This window comes from Musca autumnalis, unplaced genomic scaffold (genome assembly GCF_047663935.1).
Source record: "Musca autumnalis isolate F117 unplaced genomic scaffold, ASM4766393v1 scaffold_1, whole genome shotgun sequence".
Taxonomy (NCBI): Eukaryota; Metazoa; Arthropoda; class Insecta; order Diptera; family Muscidae; genus Musca; species Musca autumnalis.
The window spans coordinates 208,840,283-208,860,799 of NW_027411644.1; positions in this window are offsets into that span (position 1 = coordinate 208,840,283).

Sequence of the window (20,517 nt, forward strand, 5' to 3'; positions counted from 1 at the left end):
TTTATATGCATTATTAAAATATGTGTAAATCGCGTAATTATCAAAATCGTTGTGTCCGCATGTGATTTTCATGTACAGCAAGACCATATCTTTTAATTTGTATATATTTTTCGAAATATAAATTGGACGATTAGATGTAGCATCGGCTGCATCTAAGCATTAAAAACCTATAAAACATCTCCAATTTGAGCAAAGTACAATAAATTTTGTTCCGCATCCGGTTTCAGTGTCACCACGAAAATCTACATCGATATATATCTATTTCAATGCGATCAATCAGGAACCGTGGATGTAGCACACCCTATTTTTTGGGATAAAATTAATGTAGCTCCCTTATCAGTGAAGTTTTTAAATCTCTGTTTCCACAAAAACGAAGATGCTGATGCTAATAAACAGAACAGAAAACATATGTTATGCCTACAAAGCAAACCAAACAACAAGTAAGAAAAGCGTTAAGTTCGGCCGGGCCGAACTTTTTATACCCTCCACCACAAATTTCAGCCATTTCGGTGGATTAATGCGACCACAACCTTTAAAAAAACCGAAATTCGGAAGGTACCGTTCTATGGGGGCTATATGATGGCGTGGACCTATACCTACAAACTTCTGGGAGAAAGTTTTATAAGCCTAAAGAAGACTAAATACCAAATTTCAGCCATCTCGGTGTGATAATAAGGCAAAAACCTTCAAAATATCGAAAATCGGGAGATATCGTATTATGGGGGCTATATCAACACGTGGACCTATATAACCCAACTTTGGTAGGAATGTTTTTTGGCCTCTGGAGACACAAAGTACCAAATTACAACCAATTCGGTGGTAAAATGGGACAAATATCTTAAAAATTCCTTAAAACGACGACGCGTCACGCGTCATTTTGTATGGGGGCTATACGAAAGCGTGGACCTACATAGCCCGCTTTCAATACCAAAAGTCCTACGTACATATAATATATTTTCCCAAAGTTTCATCAACCTACGTCAATCCGTTCGGACGCTAGAGTGATTTCCACAGACGGACAGACGGACGGACATGGCTATATCGATGTAGAATTGCACGCTGATCAAGAATATATATACTTTGTGGGGTCTACTATGATTATTTCGAGTAGTTACAAACGTAGTGACAAACTTAATATACCCCCATCCTATGGTGGAGGGTATAATAAACAGAATATTTTCAAACGTCAAAACACCTATAGAAAAAGAACAACAACACAATGTAGTCTACGAAATAGAATGTATGGGAAACGATAAACAAAGCTGCGATCTTGTATACATTGGCACAACAAAACGAGCACTTCAAACGAGAATGGGAGAACACAAAACTGACATTGAAAAGGGAACACAAAAAACGGCGCTAGCACAACATATTTCAAAAACAGGGCACCAAGCAGATTTTGAAAACGTCAAAATTCTGGATAAGGAAAATAAAGACAACAAAAGATACACAATAGAAAGTTTACGCATACAACAAAAAATAGACAGAACAATGAACCTCAAAGAGGATACCAACAACATAAGTGCCAGCTACAGAATTGCAATATAGGAGCCTGTGATACTAGTTTTTTAAGTCGGTTTTTTATATTAATTAAAGAATTGTATTTTAATAATTCTATTTTGTGCATTGACAAAAACTCCATGTAAATATTATCCAATTTATTGTAAGTTGGTTACATTTATCATGAAGATTTGATTTAATGAAATGTTTTAATTAAATAGACGCATTCCCTGAAGATGTCAACAAGTAATTGACGAAACGTCGGGATAAATGAAATAAAAAGGAATTTTTATTTACTAAAATAAATCCAATTGGACCAAGAAAATCAAAACTCATGCTGCACTAGGTTTATCATTGCAGTGGAAACGGCGCCCAGAATACGCGATAAAATGCGCGATATTTTCGAAAACAATTTTAGGTGATTTTCCTACCTTGGAATTTCTCGTATCTCGCGTTTTAGTAGATGGAATTTAACGAGTAAAGATTTATTAGATCCGCAACGTAAAATCTAAAATCTGCAATCAGGTACGAGTAAATCGAATGACAATTGTAAAAAATAGGCCCGAAAAATATGATTTTTAGAAAAATGTTCGCACAAAATTTTCGTATTTGGATGCAGATTTCTGTGAAGCTGTGTAGGCTACATTCACGACACATATATCAAATAACTCAGAATCGCGAGTTCAACAATCCTATATACGATTTTTTGAAAAACCTGTTTGCGGAACGAAATTAGAAGAAAATTTCAAAAAACACTTAAAATCTGGCTTCAAAATGTCAGCATCATTTAATGGTAGACGCAGATCAAATTTTGAGAAGTTATACACTAGTGATATCATCCTAATTTAGTTGCCTTCTACTTTTACTTTGACGGGAAAATCATGAAAAGTGTGCTTTAATCACAAATCGAGAGAAAACAAAAAAGACACGTTGGCTTCAACCCATTTTTACCCATTTTTACCCATTATTTAACATAAATGTAGCCACAGCTTCCACGCAAATTAACTTTTAAGGCCAATATTTTTTGCCAAGTCTAAAAACATTTCATTTTATCCGAAAGCATTTAATTTGTATAATATTCAACCACATTTCGCGAGTTATTAAAGGCTAAACCTTGGCTTCAGCTATGTTAAATTTTCAACAATATTGCCCATATACATATATTTTCATACGGGCAAAATGTGCCTTATTGAAATAATGGTTTTAGACCCCAAGTATGTTTGGACGAAATGTGTTTCAGACAATTTGGAGTTGATTTAGCCATGTCCGTCCGTCCGTCTGTCTGTCTGGCTGGCTGGAGCGCACGATAACTCTCGAACGGATCAACCGATTCGGTCCAAAATTTGGCTTTCGTAATATTTTGTCCAAACTTAGTTCAAGTTCGATGATAAGCCACAACGGTCCACTCGTTCCGGTACTTCCCCCATTATGGACTCAGTCGGGTACCTCTCACACAAAATTTCGGAAAAGTTCAGTTTAGGACCTTCTCTCGAATCGCTTTGATTTTTGTTGTATCAACTTGTATTCACTGCCCCCCATACGACGCTATAAGTTTCATCAAGGGCAAGTCCATACTTCCTGAGAAAATAGCATGAAAATTACAAAAAAAACCTATGACACCGTGTGTAGTGGTTGGAGCGCAAGAAAACTCTCGAACGGATCTGCCGATTCGGTCCAAACTGTGGCCTTCTTAATCTCAAAAATGTTCGAAAAAAAATGCGCGCACGATAACTCTTGATGGGAGTGATATAGACCAGATATAGATCAGGTTCGAATATGGACTATATTTGTCCACTCCTTCGGGTACCTCTCACACAAAATGTTGGATAAATTCACTTTAAGATCTGCTTTCGAATCACTTTGTTTTTTGTTCAAGCAACTTGCATTCGCTGCCTCAATTACGACAGTAAAAGTTTTTTCAGGGGTAAGTCCATACTCCTTGAGAAAACAGCCCGAAAGTTGTAAAAAAACCCTATGGCACCATATGTAGTGGCTGGAGTGCTCGAACCGAATACAGCGTTCGTCCACTTTGGATATTATAATATTTCTTCGAATATTAGATGAAATTCGAAGGCGGTGCTTATAGGTCCACTCCTTCCAATACGTCCCACACAAAAGTTCGAAAATATTCGCTAAAATGGTACGCGCGATTTCTCATAGACGTAGCAACCGATTTGGTCCAAACTTTGGATCTCTAAATATTGTCGAAACTTAGTTTATGTTCAAATTTGGGACCTATCTGTTCAATCCTTGTGGTGCCACATACACAACATTTTTGTGTGGTTAAGGGTCTGTTCGAGGATCCTTTGGACATTTTTACCGAAGGTTTTCCTAGTGGCCCTGTTTACAGAGATATTATGTTTTTCGGAGGCTAGTGTGATAAAAAAAGCCCTATCTATTGTTATCCCCGCCAATTTTTGAACTTTAATCTTATCTATACTTTTGTCGGTTCATACGCCCAAAATTTTGAAAACCCCCCTGAATACATAAGTTTTTTTTTTTGGAAAAAAAATATGTCAATCCACACAGGCTGAGGGTATATCTCTGTCGGCAAAGCCGACTGATACTTTACTTGCTGGGTGTAAAGTAACCAGGATCAATGAGTAACTAGTTACACGGTGCGCCTTAACTAATTTTAAATGGAAGGTGCTTACAGCTGGGAAGTTTTTGCAGATTCTGAAACTACAATTCTCATAGACGAGAAATATCAAGAAACAAAAAAAATCGCCGGAGGGATTTTCAAATAAATCGCGATTTAAGTCCACATTTTTAGGGGTTCTTTAGGTTTCACGATTTTGCTTAGAAACCGCGAGTCCCATGTAAATGAGCGTAAAGAAAATACTGTAGCTGTGAAAATTCCCCACAAGATTGACCTTTATGATATTATCGTAGGTTTTACCGTTTTTGAGATATAGAAGTTCAAATTGATACAATGCACGGACTGTATCGCATCCTTATAAAACAATGTCATTACTGCAATTTCCCAAATTAAACTTATATATCTTGAAAATGGTACAACCTAGGAAAAAATAAATCATCCAATCTTGTAGAGAATTTTCACAGCTTCAACATTTCCTTTTGTTCCATTTTAATATGACTTGCGGTTTCCAAGCAAAATCTTGAAGACTTAAGATAAAAACCTACAAATTTGAACTGAACCTCTATATCTCAAAAATGGTAAAACCTACGAAAAAAACCTAAATGTCAGTCTTGTAGAGAATGTTCACAGCTACAACATTTTCTTTAGACTCATTTCGATACGACTGGCGGTTTCCAAGCAAAATCGTGAAAACCTAAAAAACCCTAAAATTGTGAATTTTGATCGCGATTTATTTGAAAATCCCTCCGGCGATTTTTTTTTTATTTTTTAATTTTTCTTATCTATGAACATTGCTGTTTCAGAATCCGCGAAATCTTCCCATGTGTAAGCGGTTTTCATCAAAAGTTAGTTAAGGCGGAAACAGTCAGTGCATTGTCTCAATTTGAACTTCTATATCTCAAAAACGGTAAAACCTACGAAAGTATCATAAAGGTCAATCTTGTGGAGAATTTTCACAGCCACAACATTTTTTTAGGCCCATTTACATGGGACCAGCGGTTTCCCAGCAAAATCGTCAAAACCTAAAGAACCCCTAAAAATGTGAACTCAAATCGCGATTTATTTGAAAATCCCTCCGGCGATTTTTTTGTTTCTTGATATTTCTCATCTATGAACATTGTAGTTTCAGAATCTGCAAAAACTTCCCAGGTGTAAGCACCTTCCATTAAAATTTGGTTAAGGCACACCGTGGTTACATAACTTTTTTGAACTACTGGGAAACTTTCTAGTTTTTATTGTCGGTGTGAAAAATGTTTACACACACTACTACAAAAGGGGCTCCCATCGCCTTGGCCTGGTCTAAAACCTCTATACAATTGATTTATATTTATTCAAGGCAATGAACGCAAACAAACGAAACGATTCCTGTACCATTCACACAGTCACAAACTTTTAATTTTTTCGGAACCGTGGCAGCCGATGCTACATCTTAGCGTGCAAATTATATTTCGAAAAATATATATATGGTCGTGTTGTACACCAAATCACATGTGGACAAAATGATTTTGATAATTACACGATTTACACATATTTTAAAAACGGTTTATTTGAGTTGTATTTCAGTAAGTAAGCCTAATGATTTATCTCACCAACCCGGACCCTTCTATGTGAATGTAGATAAAGCAAAATCCGCCCATTTTCGTTATCCAAATATGTCCTTATTTTGGTTATAACATCCAAACTTTATCCCGATCAATATAATTTTGGTCTCATTTGATTCGCCGTGAAGTTATTATTTAAAAATTATATAAAAATTATTTTTGTTATTTTTAATAACATGTATGTATATTTAAAAAAAGTCGGATTACATTTAAAATGTTGTATTTTGTTTGTAAATTCCGCGAATACTGAGTAATATTTTACAAATATTATGCAATCTACTTACTTCGCTCCGTGACAACTATTTAGTGACAATTGTGCTCATTAAAATTTGTACTGCGGAATTCATTCTGAACCTATGTACACAAAAATCGTTGATGTAGCGCGAAAAGAAAAAAAAAAATAAATCTTTTGAAAATGGAATATGAAAGAATTGACAACATTGCTCATATATGCATCTGTCGTCAAAGCCGATGGATACATTTTTACAGTTCAAATCTAGTAACTCATTTTCCACACAGTTGCGGTTGACCAATCGAAATAAAACTTTGCACGCTTTCAGATGTGGATGACAATTATTACTTGTTTTATTCAACGTTATTTTAGTTATTTTATTTGCAGTTTTAGTTGTTGTCAAATTAATTTTCAATATGAAATCCACATTTATTGCAATCTCTTCTTACATTTTAAAGTAATGTTAAATTTTGATCCTTTTAATTTCAGCAATATGTTAAACCTTCTCGCTCTCATCTAAATTCCTATACAGTTTATCTGCCATTAATCATTGTGTCAAAGTGCATGTCCACAATGTCAAATGTTCATTAATGCATTCAAATGTGTTTCGTTTGCCATCTGGATTCTAGCTATAGCCATGGCACGGCATGCTTAACAATCATGATGTGGCTTACAAATGCTTTCGCATAGCTAATGGGATAATGCATTCTCCATACAGGGAACGTACATACACTACTACTTATTCGGCATTTGAATACATTAAAATTGTTGTCGGATATACGAATCGATGCCATCGTTCGCACTTAAAATAATAAATAATCCAAGAGATTGACAACAAAAGCCTTCGTACGACACCTTTGAATGGCCACAATTAAATAATGGTTGATAGATTGTTGAATGCTCAGTGGGAATGCGAGTGTACTTGTGTGTGTGCGTAGAGGAGAAGGCTACTTTTAAAGGACTTTAATGATGTGTATGTAGAATAAACAGTACATGGGGGTTTAAATATATTTTTAAATAGATTTCGGAGTGGTAAACCTAAAATAAAAAAGTCGTTAAGTTCGTCCGGGTCCCAAATGCCTGAGTTATTTAATCTAATCTAAGAAATGTGTTCAGCCAGGTGTAAGGTACCACCAACGGGGCTATATCAAAGTGTCGACCTATCTTTACACTTACTGGTGGAAAAGTTTTGTAACTGCACGGAAATTCAAAAGTTCAAAATTACGGGCAGTTCCGTCAAACAATGTACTGAAAATTCGAATGTCGCATTACAGATAGTTCGATTTTTGGTGGAAAAGTTTCGTGACCACTGAGAACCTCAAATGTCAAATTACAGCTAATTCGGTTAAACATTTTAAATACCGAAAATCAGGAGGTGCCGTTATATGGGAGCTATACCAAAACATGGACCTATGTTTACGGTTTTTTTGTGGAGAATTTTCGTGACCACTGAGGACCGCAAATGTTAAAGATCAAATCAGATCAAATGTATTTAGGGTCTCTTAAGAATTTTGTGGCCCTTTTTGAACATTAGAACTTGCCGACAAAAATATGGATTAGGAATTAACTGCATTAAGCACAAATGTTTAACTTTTGTGAGGAGGTACCCTTAGGAAGGTCCGAAATGGGCCATTTCAGAAGTTAAACTAAATTTTGACAAAACATTAGGAGAACCAAAGTTTCGATCAAATAGGTTGCCCCATTCAAGTGATATTGTCCTAGCATTTTAGTGACATTTTTTAAATATTAGGGAGCAGTACCGGAAGTTGTGGACCGGTAATTCCCATGAAACTAAGTTTGGATAAAATATGACGGAGACCAAATGTTGGACCAAATTGGTTAAACAGTTCGAGAGTTATCGTGGCTGCCACACCTATCGGGCCGTTTTCCCAAGAAATATGGACTTGTCCCTGAAAAAACTTTTACCGTCGTAACTGAGGTGGCGAATGTAAATCGCTTCAACAAAAATCAAAGTGATTCGCGAGCAGCTCTTAAAGTGAATTTATCCGAAATTTTGTGTTGGAGGTACCAGAAGGAGTAGACAAATATAGTCCGTATTCGAACCTGATATATATCTGATAGATATATTAGGATGTGCAGAGTATGGATTACGTCAGTCACTCCCTTCAAGAGTTATCGTGCGCACAATTTTACCGAACATTTTTGAACATTTGTGAGGGAGGTACCTGAAGGAGTGGACCAACATGGTTTATCTTCGAACTTAAACTATGTTTGGACAAAATATTACGAAGGCCAAATTTTGGACAGAATTGGCAGATCCGTTCGAGATTTATCTTGCGCTCCAACCACTACACACGGTGTCATAGAGGTTTTTTAAGTTGTTACAACAAAAATCAAGGCGATTCGAGGGCAGGTCCTAAACTGAACTTTTCAGAAATTTTGTGTGGGAGGTACCCGAAGGAGTGGACCGATTGAGTCCATATTGGAACCTCATCTAAGTATGGTAGAAATTTCACGATGTACAAAGTATGGGCCAAATCGGTTACTCCATTCAAGAGTTATCGTGCGCACAAACTTTCCGAACATTTTCAAACTTTTGTGGGGGAGGTACCGGAAGGAGTGGACCGATATAACCTATCTTCGAACTTAAACTACGTTTGGGCAAAATATTACGAAACCCAAATTTTGGACCGAATCGGTTGATCCGTACGAGAGTTATCGTGCGCTCCAGCCACGCAGACAGGCAGATAGACGGACGGACATAGCTAAATCAACTCCAAATTGTGTGAAACACATTTCGTCCAAACATACTTGGGGTCTAAAACCATTATTTCGATGAGGCACATTTTGCCCGTATGAAAGTGTATATCACCAATATTTTTGAAAATTTAACATAGCTGAAGCCAAGGTTTACCCTTTTAGAATACGCGACTTGTGGCTCTATATTATACAAATTAAATATTTTTGGATAAAATGAAATGTTGTTGGACGTGGCAAAAAATATTGGCCTTGAAAGATAATTTGTGTGGAAGCTGTGGCTATATTTATGTTAAAAAAATGGGTAAAAATGGGTTGAAGCCACCATGTCTTTTTTTGTTTTCTTTCGATTTGTGAGTAAACCACATTTCTCTCGATTTTCCTGTCAAAGTAAAAGTAGAAGCAAACTAAATAAGGATCATCTCACTAATGTATTACTTTTCAAAATTTGAACTGCTTCTACCATTAAATGATGCTGTCATTTTGAATGATGCTGTCATTTTGAATGATGCTGATGATGGTGTTTTTTGAAATTTTCTTCAAATTTCATTCCGCAAACAGGTTTTTCAAAAAATCATATATCGGATTGTAGTACTTGCGATTCTGAGTTATTTGATATGACTAATGTGAATGTAGTCTGCACAGCTTCATAGAAATCTACATCCAAATGCGGAAATTTTGTGCGAACATTTTTGTAAAAAACATGTTTTTTGGGCCTAATTTTTACAATTGTCATTCGATTTCCTCGTACTTGATTGCACATTTTAGTTTTTTACGTTCCGGATCTAATAAATCATTCCCCGCGAAAATCCATCCACTAAAACGCGAGTTACAAGAAAGTCCAAAGTAGAAAAATCACCTAAAATTGTTTTTGGAAATATCGGGTATTTTATCGCGTTTAATACATCATCTTCGTTTTAGCGGAAACAGAGATTTGAAAACTTCACTGATAAGGGAGCTACATTCATTTTATCCCAAAAAATAGTGTGTGATGCTACATTCACGGTTCTTAATTGATCGCCTTGAAATAGATATATATCGATGTAGATTTTCATAGTGGACATTGAAATCGGATGCGGACAAAAATTGTATGCACTTTGCGCAAATTAGCGATATTTTATAGGTATTTTAATGCTAAGATGCAGCTGATGCTACATCTTAGCCTCCAAATTAAATTTCGAAAAATATATACAAATTAACAGATATGGTCTTGCTGTACATGAAAATCACATGCGGACAAAATGATTTTGATAATTACGCGATTTACACGTATTTTAAAATGCACATATATCCTCATCAATCCAATTAGCTTCCCTAATGGGAAAGCTTTAATATGAATGTCAATAAAGCAAAATCCGTCTATTTTGTTGGGAGATGTAAGCAAAATGAAGGAAGTATTCCTATAAATTTTTACAATATTTTCTACTACATAATGCATGTGAAAAAAACATTTTTTCAAACAAAAAATTATTTTTTGACCAAAATATGTGCTTATTTTGGCTGTAACATCAAAGCTATAACACCAATCTGTATGATTGTAGTCTCATTTGATTCGCCGTGAAGTTTGGATCCACAACAATTTTTTATGTAATTATATGACCACTAAATGGGCCTTAATTTTGAAAAAAGTACACTTCTATTCAATAATTTATCAATTTTATGTACATTCCGCGAATACTGTGTAACATTTTGCAGGTATTATGCAATCTACTCGCTGAAGTCACTTCGAGAGAACTTTTTTGTAACAATTGTGCTCATTAAAATAATTACCGTTTTCATAATATTTTCTTTCTTAAAAAGCGAAATAAAAGCGCCATAACTTTTGTCCGCAACAACCAAAAATTGGCTCGCGACCAGATTCGTACTGGGAATCTTTTTCTTAACCTACATATCAAAAATCGTTGATGTAGCGCGAAAAAAATGTATCCCTTTTTTCTGAAATGGAATATGAAATAATTGACAATATTCCTGATATACCCTCGTTAACATAAATGCTGAGGGTATAAACATCAAAATACCTGAAATCGGGCTGTACCGTTATATGGGAGCTATACCAAAACATGGACCTATTTTGACGATTTTTGATGGAGAAAGTTTCAAATGTCGAATTACAGCTCGGTTGAAAATTTTAGCTAAATCCTCAAAATACCGAAAATCGAGAGGTACCGTTGAATGGGGGCTATATTAAAACTTGGACCTATGCTCATAATTTTTGGAATATAAGTTTGTTGATCGCTAGGAACACTAATTGTTAAATTATAGCTAATTTGGTTTGAAAATGTGGCAAAAAAAACATCACAATAGCTGAAATCGGGCGGTACCGTAATATGGAGGCTATACCAAAACTAGCGGTATCCTTATATGGGGGCTATACCACAACGTGGATCAATGTTCACCATTATTGTTAGAGAAGTTTTTAACCACAAGAAATGATAAATGCCAAATGACATCCAATCTTGCCGAAAATGTAGATAAAAACTAAAAAACCTGAAATCGGGGCTACCTTTTTTGGGGCCTTACCAAAACGTTGATCTTTGTTGACAATTTTTGTTGGAAAAGTTTTTTGACCACTGGGAAGCTCAAAATGTCAAATTACAGGTAGTTTGACCAATAATTGTAGCTAAAATACCCAAAATACCGAAAATCAGGAGGTATCGTTCACCTATTATGGTGGAGAAGTTTCGTGATTGCATGGAGCCTCTAGTCTCATGTTACAGGGAACCTCATGTGTTAAATTACAGTTAGTTCAGTCAAAAATATAGGTAAAACTATCGGGAACACGATGTATTGGGCGTTCGTGTGAATACGATGGGGACACGATGTATTCGGTGTTCGGTTGTAGGTGTTCAGTGATACGATGGCTTCGGTGTTCGTCTGTGGATGATCGGAAACACGTTGTATTCGGTGTTTTCCTATGAATGATCGGTGATACGATGGACCTGAAGGCCCAGTGGAACAGCTGATACAAAGTCCTGTGTATGTATTAGCTATCACAACTTAAAGGGTAGCCATTAAAAAAAAGTTAGTGTAAGTGTTTACAGCTTTTCGACATGCAATTTCCGTCTAGTGTTTGTTCGCACGTTTGCCGCAACATTAAGCTGAGTGCGTACCTTGACTGCTACAAAGAAATGGTCCTAATCGATGTTCGAGGAGCGAATCGATCGTACATCTAACACACTGGATGAATGTCTTTCATCTACCACAATATGATAGATCTGGTTCGATCGGGTGGATGTTGTCGGCTCGATGGTGATCGGGTTGATATAATCAGTTTGATGGTAACTGGGCTGATGATGAGTGGTCGATGACAATCGGGTTCTTGATATCGATTCGATAACTATCGTAATGTAGCTGTGGGTTCGATGGTGATTGGGTTTATATAATCGGTTCAATGAGAGTCGGGATGATGCTGTTGGATCGGTGGTAATCGTATGTGTACCTCGTGGCTGAAGTATTCGGATGCTGTAGACTCGATTGTAATCGTGTTTGGGGTTCGGTTCTGTGCTATTCGGGTGGCTCTCAGCTAGAAAGTCTTCGGGTGTGTGGCTCGGCTCTGTGGTATTCGTGTTGCTGTTGGCTCGTTGGCAGTCGGGTGTGTGGCTCGATTCCACTATATTCGGGTTGCTGTCGGGGAAGAGATGAGCTTGGAGCTTGCTAAGAGCTAGGAACTTTCTAGGAGCTTGCTAAGAGCTTGGAGCGTGATGGGCGCTGGGACCTTGCTAAGAGTTTGGAGCGTGCTAAGAGCTTGGAGCTTGCTAAGATCTGGGAGCGTGTTAAGTGCAGGATCGAATCGTGGCTAACTAGTATCGAGACTGCGGACGACATCTTCGGTTAGGAAAAATTGTAAATATAAATTCGGGTGATAACACCACGTGAATGAAAATTGTGGTGGGCTGGGGTTTATTTTCACTGCATTGAAGTTAAATTTGTTTGCAGTTGGAGATTAATGGTAATGGCAGAGTGCAGAAATGTATTTAACGATCACGTTGCAGCTTGAAATTGCCGACCGTGGGATTAAAGATATTTTCTCTCCCAATTTTAACATTAACATTTACTAGAACAATGCTAATGTCATGACCAGGGCAGCGGTCTCTCTAGGCACTCATAGAATATTCCTTTGGACTGATTATTTTCTCTTCGGCCGGGGCACGGGCGCAGGTGAGACTGGTGTTAAAGAACTTTGCTTTTATACGGATTGTGGTAATTCTCTCATCTGCTGGAGTGAATCCAGGTTATAAGTCTTCGATGAACATGTTTCGTTTCATGGCCGATATAATATAGCGTGTAATCGTCTGTGATCTTTATGTCTGCCGATTCCATTGGACTTCCTGTAAGGCGACACTCTCAGCTTTGTACTTTCCAAGTACAGGTGCTAAAGCGCAAACTGCCCATGCCCTATAAAGAGTTCGAACATTCCAGGTGCAGATTCATTGATTATGAATCTCACATCGTTTGCGGGGGTCGTCAACTTTAGAAGTTTTTGTTTTTTCTTCTTTGTTTTGTTCATAGTAGTTTGCTTTTTCACAAGGGTGGGTTACTTATCCAACGCCCAACCCAAGTTTTTATCTTTCTTTTGGGTAAACGCGCGGCATATTTTATCTCACTGACTTTTACGGGTGTTCAAGGCAGTTCCCCAGGTGACACCATGGGGAGGTCAGTGTCCACATGAAATGAAGGAGGCACCACGATAAGTCCTGGGCTTTATCACATTAAAGCCATTCAGGACCATTGATTAGTATCTTCCACCCTCTACGTCATCCAGTATCACCAGTATCTCTACCAGAAAAACACTGCAGTCCTCAGGATTCTTTGTATTTCCGTTGCCAAATTGGCTAACTAAAATTGAGAGACGCCTGAAATGTATTCAATCCATCAATTATATGCCATGGTCTTGCATGATTTTTTGTCAATTCGTTTTCGTAGAACCCGAATTTTAAAAACATCAAACCACATTACAATTTGTAATTCAACCAACATACAACAATGCCCTCAAACTTGAAGGTAATTAGAAGTCAATATCTTTTCGCTTCCCACATCTTTCTCTATGTGTGTGTGTGTCAGTACCCGGGTCATTTGCAACATAAATATTTTCGAATACATAACTAATCCGTAACTAATGATCGCCAACAGTTCACTTGTAATTTTGGCCCATCAATGACAATCCCGTTCCTGTTATTGCACTTTGTCTCCGGGGGATTTTGTTGCACTCAATTTACTATGAAACGTTTTACCTTTTGGCCTCATTAAATGGCGTCGGAGTGTAAAGTTTATGTGGCATTAGATGAAGACATCTGCGATAACAGTTTTAAACTGGGAGACAGGCGCCAGAAATCATTAACTTTATTGCAGCAGTAAAATGCCTTAAATTGCCAAAAATTAGTAGAAGGGTAGGTGATTTGAAGCTAGCAGGTGATTGAGGTGATGGGGTGCGGGCGTATAGTTGGAGGTTCAACATGCTTTTAGCAACAATATCAAATGCAACACGAAAGCAATAAATGCCTCAAAAGTATTCTTGCTTTTCTTCCCCCTCCCTTTTTATACTTTTGAAAAACAGCAAAGAGCGAATGAGAGAGGTATGTCGTTCGTTTTGGCAGACTTCTTTCGTTTGGTCAACAATGTCATGCATTTTTGCAATCTGATGCTAAATCCCCTTGCTCTCGGTTTGCATTTGATAAATCCCTGTGCCCATACTTTTATGCATACCTAATTATTGGACATGCATACATTGTCCAATATGTGGCCAAGATCTACAAGCAACAACAATTGAATATAGCCGCATCCCAAAAAACATTTTCTTCAGAATTACGAAAAATACATTGATAAAAATCAAAGCTGATATGTATTCTGAAAATTCGTTCTATTCCGATATTCGTTCAGAAATTTGGAAACACAGTCCTCTACAGTCGAATGCCATGTCTTCAGAGAACGTCTTCTAGTTGCCGTTTACACCAGAGTCTCAACCTTATCCTACTACGCCGCAACACTAAGTGTTGCCCTGAGCAGAGGAGGGGGGGGCGGAGGGCAAAGGAGCCGATCCCACCCCGAAATGGTTTCATTAAAATTTTTTGATCTATTTAAACAAATTATTACGTTTTTCTCTAAAATAATTTTTATTTTTTGGAAATTTCTAATGAAAATTTATATTGTTCTGAAGGTTCGGTACTGAAAATGTACTTTAATAAGTTAAGTTTATTAAGTTGTCTAAGAAATATGTAAACATTTTTTGTTTGAATACTTTTTTTGAGAGAAACTTCCCGTAAAACCTGAATTGCTTCTTTATGCCATGCCATATCTTTATTATTATTTGATAAAGACATGACATACCGGAATTCTGTAGTGAATATGAAGATCTTGAAGCTTTAAACTCATTCTGTATTCCCAGTTGACCAACATCAGCGGGGATTCCGGAAAATGCGCAGTACCACAACGGCATAACACTATATAACCACGCATATCTGTCGAGGACTGAACCTTAACAGTGCGTTTTTCCGAACAGTCATGGTAGCTCTTGACCTGTTAAATGCTTTTGATAACGTCAACCATGCCAAGCTGTTCGAGGACATCGAAAAGACGTCCCTCCAACCATATTTGAAACGGCGCCGTTTCAACCTAAAGGAGAGACGGCATAGATATATGAATGTATGCGGAGTCAGATCCTATCGTCGATGACATAAGTGATTGGTTAAATAGCTGACTTTGTGCGGCTTTTCCATCTAAGGAATATGAAAATATCCGCCGCACTTTCCACTATTTGGACGGCTGAATTGAGGCTCCCCCTGAATATATTGCTCAATGGCGTCCTGATTTAAAGGTAGTGAGCTAATATGTGCCGCGCGTTCACCCATAAGAACGTTCAAAACTTGGGTTTGGGCGTCGGGCTAGTAACGCTCCCCTAGAAAAAACAGCCTACTATGAAAAAACGAAAGAAAAGAAAAACAAACCCCTCTAAAGTTGACGAACCCCGCAAACGTTTTAAGGACCATGATCTGCGAATCTGCACCTGGAATGTTCGCACTGTTTATAGAAAGGGGGAAGTCTTCGCATTGGCAGACGTACTTGAAAAGTACAAGGCCGATATTACTGCCATACAGGAAATACGATGGATTGGGAAAGGCGTCACAACAACACCTAAAGGTGACGCACTGTATTATAGCTGCCATGACGTAAAGCATGAGTTTGGTTGCGGATTCGTAGTTAGTCGGAGACTAAAACATCTGGTATCCAGCTTCACACCACTGAATGAAAGACTTGCCGCAATTCGAATAAAAGCAAAATTCTTCAACATCAGCTTTATTTGCGCTCATGCTCCCACTGAAGAAAAGGACGAACAGACCAAAGATATATTTTACGAGCGCTTAGAAGAAACATATGACCGATGCCCTGCCCATGACATTAAAATCATTCTAGGCGATTTTAATGCCAAAATTGGAAAGGAGATTATCTTTGGCCCAACAGTCGGGAAATTCAGTATCCACAGTGAAACATCTGACAATGGTATGAGGCTGATAGACTTCGCAGCGGCAAAAAACATGGTAGTTAGCAGCACCAGATTTTCGTCCCGACATTCATAAGGACACCTGGCTGTCTCCAGATCAAAGAACAAGTAATCAAATTGATCATTTTGTGATAGATGGAAGACATTCATCCAGCTTGTTGGATGTACGATCGTTCCGAGGCGCAAACATTGATTCGGACCACTACCTTGTTGCAGCAAAGGTACGTACCTGTCTAAACATTGCAAATAAAGCACGAACAGACACAACGCGGAAGTTGCACATCGATAGGCTGCAAACACAACAGATGGCCACAGCATATTCCACTCAACTAGCCCAATTGCTTAACGCGAGTACTCCTTGTCCCGATAACATAACAGCACAATGGCAAAATATTGCCCACTCCATGCAAACAGCCGCAAAATCCATACTTGGATTCCAGAGACCTCCACAAAGGAATTCATGGTATGACCACGAGTGTCGTGCTGCTACCGGAGAGAAAAATGCGGCATATAGAGCTACTTTACAATCAGTAGCAACGCGAAGCGCACGAGAGAGATATCGGGAGAAAAGGAGAGAAGAGAAACGTCTTTTCCGCAAGAAAAAGAGAGAAATGGAAAGCGGGAGTGTGAAAAAATCGAATGAAGTCCGAAAATTTTACCAAAGAGTGAAACATCAAACAGATGGCTTTGGTACAGGCACATCCTCCTGTAGAGACCAGCAAGGTAATCTGGTAACAGATACAGATAGCGTGCTCAGGATATGGAAGGAACATTTCTCTAATCTGCTGGTATCCAATAGTAGCGAAGACGATGATACCACAGATCCAATCCCAGAAGATGGTATAGAATGTATACCGCCCGGCCAAGATGAGGTAAAAACAGCAATCAACCGGCTGAAGAATAATAAAGCAGCAGGAGCCGATGGCTTACCAGCCGAGCTGTTTAAAACCGGAGGCGACGCGCTGATAAGGTGTATGCATCAGCTAGTTAGCACCATCTGGCAGGAAGAACGCGTATCCGACGATTGGAACCTAAGCATCCTATGTCCCGTCCACAAGAAAGGAGATAAGACTGTATGCTCCAACTATAGGGGCATAAGTCTTCTCCCTATTGCCTATAAGATAGTGTCAGGGATATTGTGCGAACGACTAAAGCCAATGGTCAACGAAATAATTGGACCATACCAATGTGGCTTTAGACCTGGCAAATCCACCATTGACCAGATATTTACCCTGCGGCAAATCCTAGAGAAGACCCAAGAGATGCAGATCGACACATATCACCTTTTTGTCGATTATAAAGCAGCATTCGACAGTCCACTCCGATCAAAGGTATTCCATGCAATGCCTGAATTTGGTATCCCCGCAAAGCTCATCCGGCTTTGTAAGATGACTTTAACTGAAACTAGGTCCTCAGTTAAAATTGGAAAGAACCTCTCCGAAGAATTTTGTATCAAAAGAGGTTTCAGACAAGGAGACAGCCTTTCTTGTGACCTATTCAACATTTTGCTTGAAAAGGTAATACGAGATGCAAATGTCAAAAGAAATGGCACAATTTACACCAATAGCCACATGTTACTTGCTTATGCTGATGACATAGACATCATGGGACGATCAGTTAAGAAAGTAACTGATACCTTTAGGAAGGTCGAAGCAGAATCTGCGAAAGTGGGTCTGGCGGTAAACGGTGAAAAGACCAAATTGATGGTGTCGACGCGCTAAGCTTCCATATAGCTCGGACCAACTGTGGAAGTTGGTACCTACACTTTTGAGGTAGTTAAAGACTTCGTCTACCTCGGCACTGCCATAAACACAACAAACAACATCAGTTGTGAAATAAGAAGAAGAATTGTATTGGCCAACAGATGCTACTTTGGTTTAAGTAAGCAATTTAAAAACAAAGCCACATCTCGTCAAACAAAAATAACACTATACAAAACGCTGATACTACCCGTGCTAATGTATGGCTCCGAAGCATGGGTACTTGCGCAAGCAGATAAGGCAGTGCTTGGTGTGTTTAAGAGGAAAATTCTTCGAAAGATCTACGGGCCGATTTACGTTGACGGTGAATATCGACGTCGTATGAACCACGAGCTATATCAGCTATACAAAGACATGAATATAGTTAAACGTATCGAGATGCAACGATTGCGTTGTCTAGGCCATATCATAAGAATGAGCGATGATGAACCCGCTAAAAGGCGTATGAATAAATGCCACATGGCGGTGCACGCAGAATCGGCAGGCCTAAGCTTCGATGGAGCATACAAATTGATGAAGAAATGAAAAGTCGCGGTATTCCAAAAAGTCAAGAGAAAAACAGAGAGGAATGGAGACCTTTTCATAGTTCGGTCTATGGAACAAATGTTCTGTAATGGGCCAACTAAGTAAGTAAGTAGGCGTCCTGATTTCGACTACTAACTATCCCAATATATTAGGTATAACGTTCGAAAGACGTTTAAAGTTATCCAAGGCCCTTAATCGTTGGCCAGCAGCACTTGGGGTGCTGATAAAGAGACTTTGTGCCCATTTACAAAGCATGTGGTACGCTGTGCGGTGCCAGCATCGTATGCAAATCTACTGACACACTGCTTACCACCTGGGCGGGTGAAATAAGGCCCCCCTGAACGTATTTGTCCTGATCGTTCTAATTCCGATTACTAACTACTCCTAAACTTTGGGTGTAACGTTCGATGGCATGTTTAATTCGTCAGTGCAAGCCACAGCTATTTGCGATAAGATTAGAAGTATCAATTTGGAGTGCTAACGAAGAAAACAATAAGCCGGTCTGTGATAAATTATGCAGCGCCAGTGTAAATGTTATAGCTACGCAGCGGAGGAATATTGAAACCTGCCAGAAAGCCATCCGGAGGAAGGCAACCACCTTCAAGAAGAGAAGAAGTTTTTACCCGTGCATCAGCACAACAAGATGTTGTCGATATAGTACCTGCTTGTGTGTTATCGCAGTGAGCATCACTGCCACAATCTAAGGACAGGCTTTCCACACCCAGGTACGTCAGGAGAGATCTTCATGATCTTGATAGAGAAGTCCAAAGGTACAAACAGCCTATCAGACAGGTTTTTATAACTCATTCTCAATGACGTAGTTACGCACGGCAGTAAAAAAACAAGTAAGCAAATGCTATAGTCGGACGGTCGGCCCCGTCCTAGCCTATACCACTACCCCTGCAATTAGCTACTAGCACATCCTAATTCCTTATTTTAACAAATAAACTTATAGTAAGAGAATGTGGCTAAAACTTAAAAAATACCGAAAATCAAAAAGTACGCTTCTATGGGGATGTAGGAAGACGTGGACCTATACTGATAATACTCTTCTGGAATATTTTATAACTCTTGGAAGACGAAATAACGAATTTCAGCCATTTCAGTTGGATATTGACGTCACAACTTTCAGTATTACGAAAATCGGGAGGTACCGTTCTATGGGGGCTATATCGAAACGTGGACCTATACCGACGAATTTTAGTCAGAAGTGGGGCATATAAGAAAGCGTGGACCTGTACAGACATATTTCTGGCGAACAGTTTTATATCATATTGAAGACTAAATACCAAATTTCAGCAATTTTGGTGGAATATTGAAGACACAGCCTTCAAAATACGAAAAATCGGGAGGTACCTTTCCATAGGGGCTATATGAAGGCGTGGACCAATACCGACAAATCTAAAGGGGAAGTTTGAGTACCCCCAACGAAGTCTAAATACCAAATTTCAGCCATTTCGGTGGAATATTGAGGCCACAACGTTCAAAATACTGAAAATCTGGAGGTACCGTTCTATGAGGCCTATATGAAGGCATGGACCGATAACGACAAAGTTCTGGGGGAAAGTTTTATACCACTAACGTAGACTAAGTACCAAATTTCAGCCATTTCGGTGTGATAATGAAGCTAAAACCTTCAAAATACCGAAAATCGGGAGGTACCTTTCTATGGGGGCTATATGAAGGAGTGGACCGATACCTGGGGGAAAGTTTTATACCCCTAAAGAAGACTACGTACCTAAAACCTTCAAAATACCGAAAATCGGGAGGTACCGTTCTATGGGGGCTATATCAAAACGTGGACCGATATATCCCATTTTTAATACCATCCTGCAAGTAATAAAAACTTCTGTACCAAATTTTGACTCTCTATCTTTAAAATTGCGAGCTGTATCTTGATTTCAACAGACAGACGGACGGACGGACAGACGGACATGTTCAAATCGACATAGAGTTTTATGCTGATCAATAATATATATACTTTATAAGGTCTCCGACGAATATTTCGATGTGTTACAAACGGAATGGCATATTTAATTATACCCACCATATGGTGGAGGGTATAAAAAACGCGCACTTTATTGGCA